Here is a 20,814-nt window from a genome sequence, read left to right on the forward strand (position 1 = left end):
CCCGCTCGAGTTGCCACACCGCGGCGATTCCTTTTCCAAGTCGCCTCTGTCTCTGCTCGTTATTGCGACACTCACGCACAATTAAAATGGCAATAATTCCGCTGAACAGAATTCCTTTTGCGAAAATTCAGAAAACACACACGGCGCGCGCTCTCTTGGGAAACTTTTGCGCAATTCTCGCGCAGGAAACACAAGAACAAAAGTGCGTCTTCGTCACTTTTTGAAATTTAATAGAATTAAAAACATATTGCATTTCACGGTGGTGGCGAAGACGCTGCGATCTTGACATTGGAGCGAGCCTCGCAGCTTTTATTTCGCACTCGCCGGCACAAAAATATAATATTTTATGATAAAAAAAAACTTTCATTTCTCTCAAATTTATCTCTCTCAAAGGCGTGAGATCAACTTCCCGCCGCTTCACTTCGATAACAATTTGCAAATCTTGAATAATTTATTCATGGAAAATTTCCAAACGAAATTTGTTTTAAATATAAAACCAAACTTCTAAATTTGTAAAACTTTTCATGATTTACTTCATTAATTAAGAAAGTAAATCTCTTTAAAGAGGGTAAAATTCTTCTCATTAACTAATTGTTTTGACAAAAAGGATCATTTTTATAACCAGAAAATTTAGGGTTATTTTAAAAAGCTTTATTTGAAGGTTAAAATACGTTTTTTTTTCTGGTTTCCGAAAAATTTCGCAAATTTTAATGGATTTGAAAAATTAATTGATTGGAAGAAAAAAATATCATAATAATTTTAATAATTATATTTTGGTTGTTTAGAATTCTCAAGAAATTTAAATTTTGTCCAAAATCCAATATGGCCGCTGGAGATAAATGCGGGTTTACGAAAACTGCTGCCAAATTAATTTGGGTTGAGATTTTAGAATTTTCTCGGTGGGAGGTTCAAGCTAATGAATCAAGGCACCTTTTCTCAAAGGTCACAAGTTTGTCGGTAAAAGGTCATTGACCCTGGCCATAGGTCAACATATTAATTTGTATACCCCTTTAAAATAGGCAAATTAACCAAAAATCCGAGATAGCCAAAAGATTGACCTTGCATTTTTGCTTCAGAATTCTAATTTTCAACTAATTTCAAGAGGCAATTTTAAATAAATCATTGATGTTGAAATAGTCTCAGTTTGGATGAGTTAACAATTAGAAAATGAAACTTTTTTAACATATTTTCTTAAATTTATCAGACTTTTATTGAATTTCATTGAAATAAATCCAAATATTTCGTCTTAGTTTTCATCTCTTCTTGAAATAACAAAAATTGAGCCTTGAATGTTTATTTTGCTGATAGCGCCGCTGCACATATAATGTTCCCCCGCATTTTGAAACCAGGTCAGCGCAGAACCTTTTAATCGCACCAATTGATTGTGCGGCCGCGCGCGTTTATTTTATATAATCGGAGCCACGCGCGCGCGCCTCTCTTTGTCAGTTTCAAATAAAAATCGAATTCCGAAAAGAGCGCGGAAAACGCGAGAGGTGAGGCAAGGTTTTGAAGGCCTTGAATCCAGCGGAGACTTGAAATTTCGAAATCCGTTTTTTTCCTCGTCGCCGGAATTTCGGACCAAGGTCGACCGATTGCGGAAATGCAACGCGCACGGCCGAATGTCTCAGGCCAAGAAAAAATTTTGTTTCAACTCAATCTGGGGAGAAAATTTCTTTAAAATAGGTGAAAATTCGTTTTATTCGGCTCGAAATTATTAAAAATAAAAAAAAACCGTGGCCAGAAGTTGATAATTTTAATTAATATAATTATAGATCAGAGTTTTAAGCGGAAAAATCATAAATTTAATAGAAAAGAATGAAAATGTATTAATTAATATTATTAATTTAGCCAAAATATTCAAATTGTATTTCAAAATTTGATCCTATCGATCAAAACCAGTTGTTGGCGAAAAAATTTACTCCCTTTTAAATTTTGCAACGTGAAATCCCAAGCCGCGCTGAGAGGGAATCCCTGCTCCTGAAAGTTGTCTCTGCGTCTCTTGATTCTATAAAAAGTTAATTTTTTTTCTTTTTTGTGAGGAAACGTCGAAGGCGGCAATAAACCGCTCTTTTGTCTCCTTTTGTGTGTGAAAAAAAAAACGCTTTTAATTTTTATTTGCTGCAATTGGTGTGAGAATTCGTCAGTTTCACTTTCGTGTGCAGTGTGTTGACCCAATTGTGTGTGACCGTGTCAAGGCCACTCGGCGGCGCGTGCACTTTTGTCCGCTGCGGGTCACTTCAATTCATATAGAAAATAAACTCTTTAAATTGCCCCCTTCAATTGCGATGAGCCGCGCCGCGCATTACTGACCCAAATCTTGACGCCGCACGCAACAATCTAACAATCACTTTGTCCTGAGCGCGGCGGCGACACGTTTCTGCCAATCATTTCAAGTTCAAACTTTGCGAATTAAAAGATTAAATTTATTTGAAAAAATTGACGCAAGCAAAATTCAACCGATAAAAATCAGTATTTTAGGATTTGTTGATGGAAAGAATTTAAATTTTGCATAGATTTTATGACAATTTTAATTCAAATTGATATTTTTTATTAAATTCAAGGGAAATTTTATTCAAATTTCAGTGAAATTAATTATTTATAAAAAAAGCGCACTCACGTTGCAGTTTTTATTCAGAAGAGCCGCGCCCGTGTTTGAAACGCAAATTGTTGAGAGCAAAATCTGCATTCGACGGGGGGACTTTGGAAAAAGTGTGCAGAAAAATGCAAATGAGCGCGCGAATCGGTTTTGTTTGCATGTATCTAGGACGCGCGCGCGCACAGATTTGCAACTTTGACATTTGGCAAGCGTCGTCGTCGCCGCCGCGCGCAGCTGATGAAATAATCGCACTCCTCGCGCCAATTCATGAATCTTTTCCTAACACCTTTGATTGATCCAACAAACAAACAAAAGTCAACGCGAGAGTCCAAATGAAACTCGCTTTTCATATTTAAATCATAATTCAAAAATGTGCAAATTAAACTTTGTCCTGGATTATTGAGCTTGTGTATTTAATCAGAATTATTAAAAATTGTTGCTTATTTGTCAAAATTATCAACCAATTTTCCTTGTTCAGAGTAAAATAAAATCAATTTAAAATTAACAAATTAACTAATTCAGAGCAAAAATTAAATTATTATTGAATTCTTTGACGATTTGAAAGGAAAAAACGTTCTTCAATAAAGGTTTTTATTAGATAATTCGATTGGTTTGAATTCAAATTAATACTTTTATTGAACATTTTCGATTCAAAAGTTTTAAAAACTGAAAACTTTAAAAAAGGTTGAAATTGATTTAAACTTGAATCGTAATTTTCCCAGTTTTTTATTCATATATTTTTCGTTTCAATTTTGTTTTCTTGATAAGAAAAAACCACGACAAGTTTACCTCATTAACGATGAGCTCGTGATATCAACGACACGGAAATTGAAATTTCTGAACTTTTCCCTTGAAGATCAATGTAAATTTTTTATACCACTTGACCTATTGATTGTATTTTCCATCTTGATTGGGGTGATTTGAACGTAATTTGGTGGAATTTTTTAAATTTTGAGAAAAATATTACTTTAGAAATATCTCATAAGAAAGTATGTTAAATTTCAAAAATTCAGTTCTTTGAACGACTTAAATTTTTCTTTGAACTACAAATAAAAAAACTAATTAAAGAAATTTACCATAATTGAGCGGTTTTTTTTATATTAAAGGTGCTGCTTTTTTTCCTCAAAATATTACAGAAGTTTAAAAATTTTAAAGCTACAAATTTATTTTCTTTTTGAAAGCTTTGATTTTCATCTCAATTTTTTTCTATTTTGTATTTATAAAAATTTTTAAAATTTCCTTTACTCGAATAAAAAAACAAACAAGTAGAGGAAACCGTTCGAGTGAATGGTTTGGACCTTTGCTTGCGCGTTTCTATATCTCTCTCGAGAGGTAATTAATGCGTCGCGTCAACTGGTTGTTATGCAAATGTTGGAAATAGAATTGCAAAAAAAAGAACGAACGCGGCCCGCGGCGGCGGCGGCGGCAACTCTGACGCGAACGAAAGGCGAGCAATAATACATTTCGCGCCAAAGACCTTGAACCACATCGGGACGAAAACCAAAGGAATGAATTTCTTTTTGAAATTTAAACTTTAAAAAAAATGCCACACGCAGTCCGGAAAGGGAAGCGCGAGCCAAGATAAGAAGAGGATATTTATAGCCTTATCAGAGATCGCACGTTCCTTTGTTTCATTCAAAGATTTGTATTTATACGCGCGATGAGAATATATATTGAAATTTTTGCATCGATTCATAAAAACAATTTTTTTGTTCGGGCGAGAAACTCGTTTGAATGGAAAAAACCGAAAGAAAGATTTTATTGAGCTGTGCGGTTGGGCAACAAGCTCAAGTGCCAATCAATTGAGAGAGACAAAACCTGCAGGCGACCGTGGCGACCAACGTGCGTGCGTCTTGATATTACTACCCCTGACCTGACCCATTGCTCCACTTGGACACTCACTTAAAAAGCTTCTGCGCTGAAAATATTTCAAGTTTTACGATTATTTTTCTCTTTTAAAGGTTCTTAAAGTCGAATCCACAAAGATTCCGTAATAAAATTTGTACGAACTTGGAGAAATTAATTTTTTTATATTCTATTTTATTCAAAATTGATTACAATTTCATCAATTTCCAAATTTAGATCAAAATTTAAATTCAAAATCGTCTTATAAAACTTGAATTCAAATCAATTTAAGCGAGAAAAACAAAAAAGATTTGAAAAGAGTTTTTGAAAACAACATATTTGGTTGTCAAAGCTTTTCTAAGAAAAATTTCATAGAAACTCAAAATTTGCCATGTTTTAAGTTTTAATGTTTACCTAGACTAATTTTTAAACGCCAGACAACTTTCCAATAATGAAAAATTGTGTTCAAAGTCACTTTCAAGTGAAATTTTGAATGTGACTGAAATTTTGAAAATATACTGTTTTTTTTTTTTTTGTAAAATTATAGAGAAAAATGTAGTCCGTCCAATTTAGCGTTCGTAAGGTGATTTTAAATTTGCGTTATATTTTTTTTGTTTTTTTTTTTGTAATTTGCAGCTTTAATTGATAAATTAAAAAAAAAATTCAAATTTTAAGAAATTATTTTAATCAATCAAAAATTTGTGTTTCTAGTTTTCCTGTTTCGAAAAGAATTTTAAAAAATTGCTATTTTAAGCTTTGCAACGCCTGACAACTTTTGAATAGTGACAAATTGTGTTCAAAGTCACTTTAAGTGAAATTTTGAATATGACTGAAATTTTAAAACTATTTTTAATTTTGTTCAAATTATAGGAAAAAAATTAGTCCGTCTCATTAAGATTTGATGTGGTGAGTTGAAAAGGCGTGTTATTTTTACTTATTTTGTAATTTGAAGCTTTTATTACAAAAAATTGAATCAAAGTTCATTTTGAAAATTCAACTGAAAGTAAAAATTTTACTGAAAGTGACCTTAAACGTGTGGTCACTATTAAAAAGTTGTCAGGCGTCGCACAATTAGTCTAAAAATTCTACTCTCAGTCTAGATGTTAAAAAAACCTTTAATTTTCAGTTTTATTGCAATTTGTTTTTGAAAATTATAAAATAATTACACTAATTTTTTTAACCATACAGGTGTGACCATTTCACTTGGGACCTCCAAACGTGTGTCATTTTTTGTTAAAACTTTCAATTAATTTTGTTTTTACAATAAAATAGATCAAAGAATCATCAAAAATTCAGCTTCGTCGTCTTAATTTTTCTCTGCGGAAGTCACAATGGCGAGAGGCTCGGCCTAGATTTGCGCGAAATCACAGAGAGAGAGATAAAAATTAATTAGCAGAAATAACGCGAGGGCGACACCATTTATTTATATACGCACAAGACAATTTGCAGCGCTCGTTGCAAAATGTCCACGCAACCGCGCACGACAACAACAAACACCCCCCACTTTTGATTTGTGCAAAGAAGAGATTGATTTGAAAGTGGAGAGAATAAAAAAAGGGGGTTTGAATTTATAAACGCTGATTACGAGTGAGAAGATTTTTTCGCAATTGATAAGTCGAGTGGGCCGCGCCGGAGAACGGGTCCTTGTCAAGGACACCCAGTGATACTGACCCCAATTTGCTCGCGCGCGCGAGCCGACATCTCTGCTCTCGCAGCCAAGCATATAAATATAAACACTGCACACTTATGCAACCGCGAGCGCGCCAAAACGTGCCATTTCTTTATTTACTTTTTGCACACTCGAACACTCTCTGCAGTTTCATTTCATTTCAAATAGAAAAGGCAAAAGTCTGAAAAATAATTAATTTAGTTCAATCTGTGGTTTCTTCTCTTTGATTGCACAAATTTTGCTTATCCAAATGATTTAGGCACTGAAATTTTGTCCAAATTTTGAATCAATTCCGTAATTCAGAACGAAATTTATCGAAAAAAAGGATGGCGATGAGTGCAATGATTGGAATTCAGTTTTAATGAAAGGGAGATTTTAGTTCAAAATCGATCAAAAAGGCTCTGGCCAAGAACAAATATCACGAAAGCCATGACTTGAGAAGCTGAAAAATCATTTCAAGAATTTCAATTTTTCAAATTTCTTATTTCGGAGTTATTTAAAAAAAAACCATAACTACGCTTCTAACTGACTTGTCTTCTTCTTCATGGTTCTGGAAGGAAAAAAATATTGCCTACAAGCCTACAAGATAGAAACAGTGAGAATTCGTTAGATATTTATGTTTATGTTGATATTTGTTAACAAATATAATAATAACTCAAATTCAAAAGATTTGTTCAAAAGTTTTATTAAAATGGATTTTACGCTCAGGGTAATTGTTTTACAAGAAAATGTTTCCAACATAAGTTGTAGCAAATTTAATTCTGCACATTTTATGTATTTACTATTTTCTTCCAAATCCAATAGAAAAAGCACTAGAGGAGAAGGAATGTTTGAAAATGTAGTTAACTTTAAATTTTTGTTCAATGCTACACCTGAAGGGCAAGTAGCAGAAAAATTTAGATAAATAACAACTTTTATGCCATAATTATTGTGAAATTTAAATTTTAAATGTAATTTTTTTTGTAGGACGCACACATTTAAAAGTTATTGTCTTGAAACTAAATTTTGATTTTTAATTAATTTCTGAATTATTTCTAAAAAAAAGCCATAATTTTGGTTATAATTGACTTCGACACGTGTTCTTCATGGCTGTGGAAAGACAAAAATGTGTTCTACAAGATTGGAATAGTGAGAAATCTTTCAGACCCAATTTTGGTACAAAATATATCAATAATTTTAAATAATATTGAAAAAATTGTTCAAAAGTTTTACTACAATTTATTTCCTGTCCAGGGTATTTATTTTACAAGAAAATGTTTCAACCAAACGTTGTAGGAAATTTAATTGTGCACATTTTTTGTCCGAACCATTTTCTTCTTAATCTAATAGGAAAAGAATTAGAATAGCAGGAATGTTCGAAAATGTCGTTTATATCAAATTCTTGCTCACTGCTAACATGAAGAAAACTTGAATATATTTTGCTGAAACCTCCACTTTAAGAAATCTACGAAGAACTTTCTTTCATCAACTTTTTGCTTTAATTGAAAATTTGAAACCTGCCCTTGATGAGAGAAAACACATTTTTGTTTAACGTTGCGTAAAAAAGCTAAATCGACTTTTTAGGGAAAAAACCTCTTAGATTATAAAAGTCACTGCCTTTGATTGGACGCGTCTTTCGTCTCTCGGCGTTAATTGCGAATCTCGAGGGTGCATCTGGATTCCATATGTGGCGGCCAGATGCACTTTTTCGTGGCCCCTTGTTAAGGCGCTGCACCTGATCACGCGATCGAGTTTCCGCGCGTCCCGGCAAGTGCATCTCTCGCGCGCGGTAATTGCATCTTCTTCTCTTGCCGCGCTGCACAGATGCCCCCTCGTGAAACCCAATCCGCGCCCAACTAATAGTTTATTTCTTCAACATGCCAGAACAAAAATTACAGCCCTAAGACGTTTTATGCGCTTTTTCAACGCCGAGACCAAAACTTGGGTTAAATTTTTTTATCTCGTCAATTTGAAATAAAAACTGAATAAAAAGAAATCTTTTTAATCTGATTACATTTAAAATCCAGAAAAGCAGTTTTCTTTTTTTAAAAACTGGAAAGTAATTAAATAAAATATGGGATTTTTCCAATTTAAAAAAATTTAATTGAAATTTCTCGAATAAACTATTAAAATACCGCATTTTCAACCTTTCCGATTATATAACTTTTTTCGCTTTGGAGTTAGAAGAAAATTTTAAATACAAAAAGTGTGCAAAATTAAATTTCCTACAAGTTTTACATGAAAATTATTTCTCTAAAATAATGTCCAGAAAAGCTAGAGCTTAAAAACTAATAAAACGGTGACAAAAATTTTGACTTCTGTTGAAACAATTGAAAGTTTTGGCGCCAAAAATTGTCTCAATTTAATAAACTCAGTAAGATTTTGAAAGCTCATTAAATTTCCTAACGAATGACGTTGGTTTCATGTTTGTATAAGATATAGAAAAATTACTACTAAAATTAAAAAGAAAACATGCCATTTTTCAAAGGCATTTTTTTACTTATGAAAATTCCAAAGATTGCAAAGATTCGTCAGATGTTGCAAGTTTCAACATGAATTTTTTATGGTTTCACAAGGAAAATATTCTTCCTGGACTATTAACATGAAATATAAAAATATTAAAAGTAAAAAAAATATTAATGAAAAAAGGGCAAAAACAATGCCGCGCCAATTTGAGCTAAAAAACTTCTCATTTTAAATTTCCAATTACTTGATTAAAGAGTTTTAATATAATATGCGATTTTATATATTTATTTCAAGTTGATGAGCGCGAATTATTTGCGCAGGAAAAAGAGAAAGGTCCTGAGCGCGTGCGATCGTCTGCCGCTCTCTGTTGCTACGCGGCCGATTGTAATTCTGCACGCGCCAATATTAAACTTTATTTTCCCACAGAGACTTCGTATTTATTCATTTATTTTGCTGGAAGAAAGAAGGAGCCTTATTTGAACAAAAAAACCTCACGCACTTGTTAAGAAGCGTCGCAAATCGCAGCACAAATAAGAAGGGGTTGAGAATTATTGTGGGCAATAAAAGCATCAGACGCACAAAAGTGCTCTTTCATGCTCTCTCGCCCCCCAGTAATAAAAAAAATAAAAAAATAAATGATAAGCTCGCAGCAGAGGAAACGACGATGCAGAGTCGTTTACTTTGCAAAAATATGATAAACGAAAAAAATTCCTTTTTTGTCACAAAATGTATCAATTTTTGCTGTATTTTTATATAAAAATGAGCAACAATAAAAATTTTTTAAATTACCTTAATTATAATAATATTTTTTATTAAATATGATTTTCATTAAAATATTTTATTATAAGTGTAATTATTGACTTGATGTTTCAGCAAACTTATAATGTAGTAAATTTTTAAAATAATTTAATAAATAAATAAATATTATATTAAAGATTTCAATGATGTTATTAAAACAGGGGAGTGAATTAAATTTTTATAAATTTCTATTTACTTAGCGAATTAAAATTGATGATTAAGTTTAATTTTTGGAAATTGCAAGACTAACAAATAAAAATTTGTAATTAATATTTAAAAAAAAAGGTTTTTAAAATAGAAATTTTTTCACCCTGTCTGTGTGAAAAGTTGTCGAACTCACTCTCTGCACTTTTATTTTCTCTCGTCTCTGGTCTTCTTTTTGTTGCCGAGAGTGACTCGGGAATTGAAGCGACCAACAAGAAAGTGGGTCAAGGATGCACAGAGCGCGGGCGCAGACAATGCGCGATTTCGTCCTGCTCAATTCTTAAACATTAGGGTTGTTGTTGTTGTTTGGCCGCGAGAAAAGGGAAAAGCGCCCCGCGGGGAGAATTTGACACGAAATATGAACAGCCGAAAATATGTCACCCTTTGTTTGCGGCAGATTTATTGCGGCTCCTCCGAATTTTGGCACAAGGTCTTGTCTTTTTCCAACGAAAATTTTATAAAAAGGGTGAGACAAACATAAAAAACTCTGGATTGTTCGCGACGTGAGAAAAGGAAACTTTTCAGAAGCTCACGTGAGAATTTCTGCCCGATTTAAAATTGAAACAAATTCGATTTGTAAAGAATTTAACTTTAAAATAATAAATAAATTTTCCTTCCACAAATGTATATAGTTTTCAAAATTCTTCCAATTTTTATTATTATTTTAAACAATTCAGAGGTAAAAAAATTCCTCAAATGATGATTTTATTAATTTTTAATTAAATAAATATATTTATAAAAAATTAATAGAAATGTAATTATTTTTAATATTTTCGAACAGTTTTAAAAATATCATTCCTGATTAAAGGAGAAAAATTTGAATATTGAAATTACCATTGAATAAAATATTCTTGATTCCTTTTCTTAATTTTCATTTGGTAGAGAATAATTTATTGATTGCAAATCGGTTTGTTGCAATTGAAGGATGTGGAATGAGAGGAAGCGATGAAGAGACAATGGTGGCGATTTCCGCGCGCACCTTTTGATTGCATTATAGGCTCTCAGGTCTCAGGGTACAATAATAATAATAATAATTGATAATTGATTGGAATGCAGCGGCCGAGGCAGCCCACATACAAGCGCCGCGCATGCATTATTTATATATTAACTTTTACTTTCCTTCCGTCTCTCGCAATTTGTTCCTTTTCGTCCGTTGAACCTGAAAATGCAGCTAAAAGGTATGCAGGTGACCATCGGTCACTCTCTCAGGTATAAAAGGGTTCTTTTCCTTTTAGGCCCGAGCGCAGCTGGAGAGAGAAAAAGAGAAGTTTTTCTTCAAAAGCGATTGTGCCGCCGCAAAAGCGCGTTTTCTGGACCGTTCCGTCGGAAAAAAAATTTGGCCACTTGAACACGATGAATGGAAACGCTGCGGACGTGTCCTTGCATTTCCCCCTTTTGTGTGTATCCTTTTGAAAAATAACATGAAAGATCCACGCTCGAATTTCTCTTTCCTCCTGATATATTTTTTTCAGAGTTTGTAATTTTTCCAATTGAATAACGTGAAAATATTAATCTTGTTTCAATTGATCTTTGAAGGTTTTATATAAAATTATCTCAAACTGTATCAAAATTGACGTTTTGGAATCATCTTAAATCACTAACTTGATTAAATAATAATTAATTTTCACTTAAAAAAATATCAATTTTCAGATAATTTCACATTTTTTGTTTGCGTTGTGAAGTGAATTGTATTTTCCGTTTTAATTTTCCAACAGAAAGTTAACGAGGATTCAGAAAATGCTCAGAAAACAAGTCAAAGTGTCAAAATATCATTTATTTTTTTAATGATTAGGATTTCTATTTCCAAAAAGTTAATTTTTCCATAATTTTTGACTATGTTTGTCAGAATTTTTACATCACATTGTTTATACAATTGTTAAAAAACAATTGAATACTTTAAAATTAAAAAAAACAATAAGATTTATAATTAAAAAGTTTTGAATTTTGGTCATTTTAATTCATTTTTTTTAAGCATTGATTTCCCTGAATCCAATTAAAATTTCATTGGGCCGATTATTGTGTTTAAAACTTCAACTTTTCATTTAAAATAGCCAAAATGAATTTCTCTTTCGCTTATTTTCCCATCCTTTAATTACAATAATTGAAAACATTATCATTAAGAAACTATTCCTTGTACTTTAAAACACGTTTTAATTCGTGAATCATGTCGTTTTTAAATCAAATGAAACATTTTTATAATAAATTAATTACAGATTACCCATATTTTTCTAAATAATTTTTATTCCAAGATAAAAAAAACTGAATTAAATTGTCTTTGATTTAATAAATTAAAGTGTTCCTTCTCAAAATCATATTTGAAGCCACCTTTAATACAATATTTTATCTATTGTGGATTGAAATATTCCATAGAAATGAAAATAAAGACTAAAAGTTGTAAAAAAATCGATCATTTTAATTTAAAAAACTCCAAGACTTGATTTAAAATAAAAAATCATTTACTTGAATTCATTTTTATCATTTCTATTTCGTGAGTTAGCTCGAACTTTCGTCGAGAACTTCCGCCCATCGAATTAGTTTTGTAATTTTTCTCCATTTATCCTGTCATTGTTGGCGCACCTGCCCCCTGTGGCCGCGCGCACGCTTTCTCTTTCTTTTCTTTCACCCCTTTTCTCGCTGCACTCGAAGCACCTGCCCCTGAAAAGATGCACCCCTGTGCGCTCGCCAGCTGCCTCTCATTACCATCTCATTTGGAATTAGAGTGCAGGTGACGATCGTTGGTTCGTTCGTACGTTGAACTCACTTGTTATATTTTTTGTCCAAATAACGATGCGCGCACATCATCCCCTGCTAGCAAAACCACCCCTTTCAGCGTGCAGGAATGCGCGGTCTATTTTCGGACGCGCTGCAGATGCCGCGCTGCACCTTTGGTCAGAAATCTCTCGGGGGATGAAAGGGAGCATTTTCGTGTATACAAAAATCACCTGCCCCCCGCGCACGAGCTAAAAATATATATATCAAAAGAATAAAGGCAAACACTGACCTCGCTTCTTTTGAAAACATACTTTTCTCGGAATTGCAGCTGGATTTTTTTACAAGAAATGCTTATTTTTAGCAAAATTTAAAAGTTTTATAAATGCAATCATCTTAGTCGAGGTGTTTTTCTTATGAATTAGTTTTAAATGACATAAATTAATTCACTTAATTAGAGCTTAAGTTAAATGTAAAGAATTAAGGGGAAAAGGGTGAATTGAATAGAAAGTTTACTTTTAAATTCTATTTTTTGTCTCAAATTGAATGAAAGTTCCGCAATGGATCCCAATTTGGAACAGAATTTGTTAAAATAAAGACTAAATTTTTAAAAAGAAAATAGAGTTTTATTTATGCAAATTTTTAATAGCCCCCAAATATGTGAGATTGATTCTCGCAGCGATTCTCGAGAAGCGATTCTCGCGCAAGGATTCTCAAGGACCGTTTTTGCCACTGAAAACCCCACCACAGAATCCTTGCGCGAGAATCACTTCTTGAGAATCTTTTCTCGAGAATCGCTGTGATAATCAATTCTCTTCCAATTTTTTCAATTTGTTATAAAAAAGAAGTAAATTTTCGAATTCTCTTTGAATTAAAATTTTCTCATACATCAACAACTGGAACTATTATTAATCTAACAATCAAAATTGGAGAAAAAAACCTGTTGCACTTTAATTGTTTGATGTAAAAAAAAGAGTCGATGACCTTTGCAATATATATACAAATGCGTGATGAAAACACAGCTGGCCTCGCCTGTTGTTTTTTCTATTTGTTGTCAAGAATGATAAATGAAAAGTTTCGGACGGACGGACGCACCCCTATATATGTAAATCGCCAAGCAGGAAATTCCACTTCCAGAAAAAGAACAGCTCATTAATTAACCGAATTTTGCTGCGTAGTTTCCTTTTTTTATAAATTCTCTAGTTCCTTTTCTTCTATTAAAGTTTTGATCTTCCAATTGTTTCTTGAAGGAAATAAAAGTTGTTGTTTTTGTTATATTGCGGCACTTTTATGGATGGCCTCGCGCTCTAATGCACCTACAGACGCCGAGCATAATAATAATAATAAAGGTGGCGCGCATCCCTAACCATTCCCAACAGCTTGGCGAGTAGCCGAGGATTTATCACGAGACGCGCGGTTGAGGCCAAACAAAAGTACGAGAGCATTTTTTTGGAACAAGAAGAAGAAGAAGTGGTGAAATTTGATATATAGAAAGGGTGCTTTTAGAAACTGTTGATTGCGCAAACTGTTCTTAAGAAACTTTATTTTTAATTTGTACCAAAATTGACCAAACAATTAATTTAAAAAAACCTTTAAATACGTTTCATTGCAGAAATGTGCGTTTAAAAATAATTTTATTCATCAATCTTTTTTGAATTGTTGTTTTTTCTGTAAATCTAAATATACCAATTTCTTTAAAAATAATTCACAGATAATGAAATGTTGTTATTTTTTTCCATTCATCGATTTAAAAATTGAAATTTAAACAAAAAACCGCTGCAAAAGTTTTAGCAGACAAATTATTTTTCTCAATTTCTATAATTCTCGATCCTCCGGCATGACTTTCCAATCGCACCTGAACTCCTTTTGTAACATTTTTTTTCTGTCTGCCGCGCCGACAACAATAAAAAGCCGAAAGTGCAGTTCCGGGAAGAAATGATTGAGCGTGATTAACGACTTGTCTCACAATTTCCATTTTTCTTTCGGGCTCAAACTTTCCCTTCGCGCCAGACAATCAACCACTTTTATCGTTTTTCTCGGAAAGGGTTGACAAGACGAGAGACGAGAGAGCGAGAGCAGACCAAATCCCTTCCAAAAACTTGCTGTCAATTTATACTTATTTCTGTCCTTGTTTTTAAACGAAATTTGTTTGAAATTCATTTCGCACCATAGAAAATAAATAGATTTTAAAATAAAAAAAATGATATTTTTTATCATTGTTATTCATATTTTCTAATTATTTCATCAAATTCTAAATTATGATTCAATTCTTGGCAAAAATTAATTTAAAAAAAGGAGTTTTCGAACAAAACGGCAAGAATATTTTTGTTAAAACTTGAAAGACAAAAAATCCGCCGCAGTTAACGTTTATTTTTAATTAAATGTTAAAAAAAAATGAAAGATTATTGTCATCAAAATTCACTGAACTTTATTTTTTGAAATTAAAAATATTAAAATATATTTTTTCTGCTTAAATTCAATTGGATTTGCTTCGGTCAAAACTTGAGCTAAATCCATAAAATGAAATAAAATTTAGCTCAACAAACCGGAAGCTCATTTAAAAGTATTATATGATTCATTCTTTTTTTTTTATATTTGATTTTTCAAATTTACGATTTTGATTAGGAGCTTCATAAAAAGGCGTGGTAGAAAAAGTTTTGAATTTCCAAAAATAATTCAATTAAAATTACAAAATTTAACAATTTTCCAGTAAATAAAAATGACAAATCATAACAAAAAACGACAAATATTTATTTATTAATATTTTTTTTTTTAGAAATTATTTTAGTCTAGACATTATTTTTTGTTTTGTTTTATAAAGCAGATGAATAAGAGGCGGGTGATTTGACCAAGGCCACGATTTGACGCGTCTGCGGCGGTTCAACGACCCCCGCGTGCACACCTGCACCGCGTGTTATTATTGTTTCTGCAGCCGCGCGGGACGAAAGGGTTAAAACTCATTAAATAAAAAAGTAACCCCGACCGACCGACACGTCTGCGCTTCAGACGACTTCACATATAAGACATGTTTTTTTTTTTTTTTTTTTTTTTAATAGAGGCTCTTCTCTCCCCTCACGTCCAATTATACGTAAAAGAAAAAAAATTCCAATTTCGAAAATGCTGCACCTTGCGAAGAATAAGAACATCTGCGTCTGGGAATTTTAATTAGGGGTGCAGAGAGACCATTTCTTTCTCCCCAACCGCACGACGAATAAGAAGACGAAACTAAAACTGTTGATTTTATACAAAATAAAGTTAATAAATTAAATATTTATATAAGAAATGAGATAAAATATTCAATTTTTTTATTCAAAAAAGTTCAAATTTTTGTGAAATTTCATTAAATAAAGAAAATTGGTTATTTTTTTAGTTTCTTTAAACATTTTACACAATAATTACAATTTAACTCATCTTCTTTTTATAGATAAAATTAAATAGTATTTCAGTTTCCATATAAAATTCAATAATTAGAATTGGAAATTAATTTTGATTGAAATAAAATGATGTTATTCTTTTCCATTTTGCCGTTTTTCTTTCCACGAATGATTATTTAATCTTCATTCTTTTTATAGCTACGAATGAGACGAACAGGAAAGTAAAAGTGAATTTAGCTCTCGACGCGCTTCTTTGGCACCTGCGCTTGCGAGATTATTTTTTTTCTTCTTCTTCGTCTTCTTCGCTGGCGCAGGAAATCGCGAAAATTCCAGTCTCGGATTTGCGGCTGTTGCGTTTCCCCTTTTTCTTTTTTGTTTACATGATGAGCTGGCGAAGGAAAAGAAAAATGTAAATTCAAAGATTGGCATGGGCGATTTTTGTCTGGTCCAACTCTTGAAATCTCTTTCCTTGTGATTTCTGCGAAGAGCAATGAACACTGAAATTATTGCTAAATCTTAGTTAGATGAAAAAAGATTGCTCAGGCCGATGAACTTCAATTTTTTTCTCTCCAGTTCATCTCGCCTTAATCCTTAATCCCAATAATAATTCTCAACGCATTTAGATCTTTCAAGAAATTTTACAGTTAAATTAGAAAAAAAATGAGATGTAAAAAATTAAAAGTTAGTTAGTCACTAGTTTTTTTGCTGGATCTGCATTTTTAACAATAAACGTTGATGCAACATTATAAAGAAAACCTTTTAATTGAGATTTTTTGAAATATTATTTAGCTCTGCATTTCAGTTTGTTTTTTTCTTTAAATCATCCCAATTTTTAACTAATTTTCTAAATCGCAAATAAAATTTGAAAAAAAAAAAATAAAAATCTTCATATTTATTGAAAATATCACGTTTGAACCTTATAATTGAAATTCCATTGAATAATTACCAAAACCACATAAAGGGCTCAATTTGGAATTAAATTTTCAAATTATTAATAATTATTGAAATTTCAAGGCAGATTTTCAAAAAATTTAGGCGTAAAAGAAACTGCGTCATAAGTAAAATGAATAAATTAAAAATGAAAATAAAGAGAAGAATTTTTGTTGCAGATTCGCACATAGGTGAGTGATCGGTTGTGACGTCAGCGGTGACGCATTCGACGGCCAAGGACGCGTCGTCGCTGCCCATTGAGGAGCGCGCGCGAATCTCGGATCAAAACAAGTTTACGTAATCGCGGATGCAGCGCGCGCCACCGAGGAATTCCTCGATCTCGCGGCCAACGAAAGTGAATCAGCTTCTTTCTCATCCGCTCTAAGCTCTCTCAAGTTCAAGATCACAAGATCCGCTCGCTTTTCCTCCTCGTCTCATCTTCCGTGACGAAAAAAATATCTTCAAAACTCAAATGACAAGACGCGTCTTTATGTATGAAAATTATGCAAATTAACACAATTTTAATTATTATGGATTATCAAATTATAAGATTGTGCTTGGAAATGGAATTAAAATGACCAAATTTGAAAAATCTAGATTTTTTAATTACCGTTTCTCTTAATTTTAAGTTTTATATGGCAAAATTAAATTTTAGGAAACATAAATCAAATTTTTTTTAAACCAGCATTTCAATTGAAATTTTAAAGTTGGACTTTTTAATTTGTTTTCTGAGCATTGCTTCTCTACCTCAGTTTGTGTTTCACGTTAATTTATTCAAAGAAATAAAGAGTTAAAAACACAACAAGTGAAGAACGTTTTATAAATCGAATGATTCGGTCGTTCAAAAATAAATTTAATTTAAATTGAAAACTATGAAAAGAATTAAACAAATTTATTCACTTTTCCAAATTAGTAATTAGACTTTTCACTTCCTCCATTTTCTTTAAAACAAAAGTTTAATATAAAAAATGGGATTTATTAAACCATTGAGGGGAAAAAATTTAAATTTCTGCCGAAGAAAACATAGTTTATCTTTTTTATATACCAAAACAGCTTCAAGATTGAAAATGTACACACAATGATCTCCCTTAATTGTGTCTGGAGAAGTGAAAAATTCATTTTCTATTGGGGCAGTGCGCGAAAAAGCAAAAGTGCGTTTTTGTGTACGTGTGTGTGTGTGTTCTTGACCTTGACACCACTTGACATCTCTTTGCAAACTCTGTGCAGTTTGTTCAATTCTTTGGCGCTGCAATTATCGCGGCGGCGGCTCCGAGGTAAAAATATAAATTCGACATTTGAAAAGAGGCTGACAAAAGGGACTCGCAACTACGCAGCGTGATGATGATGCAGAAAAATTCATCGGTTTTTTTCTTTCTCATTTTCTCGAAGGTTTGCAAAAAATATGATCAAAACGACGCAATTCGTTCTTTGTGAAATTTGTCCAAATTTTGTTTTCTGTGCATTTTATAATTGGTTTTCGCATCTCTTTGTGCAATGTCAGCGACAGATAAGACCCGAGGTTTGAGACCAAACAAAGGAACGTTCATTTGCATACTTTCCAAAGGTTAACTTTTGTAAAACTTTCAACAACTGTCATGTGAATAAAATTAAACTGTATTACCTACAGAAAAATTTCCTTTTTTATCAATATTTGCTAAGGGAAAATCATGATCAAGAAATGTTTTGAATCATACGTACTCTAAGTTTGTGGAATTTGAATCTAGAAAATTGAAGTAGTTGGGAATAAAATTACTTTCGAACAAGATGAAAGTAAATTTTAGATGTCGACTGATTTTTTGATTTTATTTTTCAATCTTAATTGGGGTGATTAAAACGTGATTTGGTGAAATTTCATCAATTTTGGTCGGGCCAATTTTGGGAAAATAAATTATTTTGGAAAATTCCCAAGAGAAACAAAGTTGATTTTTAAAAATTCAGTTCTCTGGACGACTTAAATTATTCATACAATGTTTCCTGTGAACTGAAATCCACAAATTAAATTACACCATCAATTAATTAATTGCGTCGTTCTTTGCCAAAAGCGTCTCCTGAAATTATTTTTAAAAGGTTTTTACTTAGGATTTACCGAAACTGAATGCGGATTAAAAACCAAAATTTGGCTTTTACTTGAGAAATTAATTTTCAAAAGGCTAAAAAATTAACCTTTTCGTATCAAAAAATACCAAAAAGATTAATTTTTGCGTCATTTAATAATTTATTTCTCAATTAAAAGTCAAATTTTTTATTCCATTCTCAAAAGTCGTTTTTCTCGCACAGTTTTAATAAATCCTCGTAAAAACCTCTTAAAATTAAACCCTCTGAAACTACTTTACAAGACATAATCTTTACACGAATTAGAACAGAAAAAACAACTATTTGTAAAACTTATTTTTAATTTCAAGAGAGGGAGATCAAATTTTGCATTATTTCAAGAAGTTTGTTTGTAAATATTAGCAGAAATTAATTGACATTGGGAATAAATTATCTAAAAATGAAGGTGACGCGGAGGCCGTTAACCCTTCAAGGCTCTCCATTGTGCATCGCTCTTCATGCAAAATGCATTTTGGTGACAACTCAGGTAGAGATAATCGAGTCAGCCTTGACTCGGAATTCCATTTTCGCTGCTCAGCTGCATTTGCATAAATATTATCAACTTCTTCGCTCCCCGGCAAAACTTCTTCTTCTCTCTACGAAAATTCCCAGCGGATGTATCGAATTTCTATGATCTTTTTTTTTATAAAAACACCTCTGAAAAAAGCGAATTAATTGGTTTTGATACAGAATAAGGGATCGGGTTGTTGAACTCGGCGGGATCGTTTTCTCCCTTTCAACCCCTCAAGGCCGACAAAGGGAGGTTTTTCTAGAAGGAATATTTTTTTTACGAGAAATCGCACAGCAATTTTGCAGTTGGTGCGATTTCTCAAAGATGGAGCTTGCAAGGTACAGAGCCGGGTCCGCACCTTTCACCTGCAATTATACCCTGAGCCCAGATCTGCACAGTCGCGCGGCGGTCAGGCCGCGTAATTGCTCTGGCGCGCGCGATTTCCGCCCGTTTCGTAATCACGACAAAAGTGCCACCGAAAGAGAAATTTCGCAGCCAAATGCGTGTCCGCGTATTTTCAATTAAAAAAAATGAATTCCTCTCTAAACATTCACAAGATTCATTTCATATATTTATTTATTTAGAAATTCAATGACCATACAAGGAAGAAATATTTTGTAAAATTCAAAAAGTTACAAACCATTAATTATAATTATTATATAATAATTTACATATTGAGAGGAAAAATATTCATCATAAATTTTTTTTGTAAAAATTATTGATTCAAGTTTATGTGTTTTGTTTACTCTTTAAAGTTGACACATTTCAAGTCACAAGTAGTGAATAAATCTGATGAAACTTTTGGAGTATTTGAAGGATTTTGAAGTGGAAAAACTTGGATCAGTCAAAAAACTTTCCGGAAAAAAAATTAAAATTGAATATCTCGGGTTCTATTTGAGATATACAAATGTGGTTGGAATAAAAAATTTCCTTTTTACCTCCTCTTCAACCCTGAGAGGTCGAATAATTCAGAGGTCAAAGGTAAGTTCATTTTCTAGAGGTCACAGATTAAAAAAAAGTAGCAAAAATATGCCAGCTTTGACTGGGCTGAATTTTTTTCTTAGATTTTCCTAATATGTGGGAAGAAAGTGTTACAAATTCACATTGCTATCTTTTTTAATTTAATTATAGAAAATTCACAAATGTAAAAAAACGTGAATTTTTCACATTTAGCCAATAATACAAAATTATGGTTAAATTCTACTTTTTTACGATTTATTCCAAACTTTTCAAAATATCCTGAAAAATTCTCTACATACATTTTCAAAATGGGAAGAATCATGTGTTTTTATGACTAAATTTGAATTACTAATAAATTTATGTAATGAAGTTTTAAAAGTGGAAAAAACTTTTTTTTGTCAATAAATTATGTAATTGTAAAAGTATTTGTTGATTGTTTCTTCATATTTGCAACGCATCTCTTGCTCGGTTGTGGAATCGCGTAAATAGCAAAATAATAGACGAAAATTGCAGCAGCAAGAAAAAGATAAGTTGCCGCAAACGCAGCGTCGAAATGTGACGCAAGTAAATAAATAGACAATTTTTATCTCTATTTCAGCCTGACCTATGCTTCTTAATTCCTTTGTTACACGATTTATCCGAAACGCAGAAAGAAGAGAAGATTTCCAAAAGAAAGAAATTC

Source organism: Neocloeon triangulifer, unplaced genomic scaffold (genome assembly GCF_031216515.1).
Source record: "Neocloeon triangulifer isolate White Clay Creek 2 clone unplaced genomic scaffold, ASM3121651v1 ptg000020l, whole genome shotgun sequence".
Lineage (NCBI taxonomy): Eukaryota > Metazoa > Arthropoda > Insecta > Ephemeroptera > Baetidae > Neocloeon > Neocloeon triangulifer.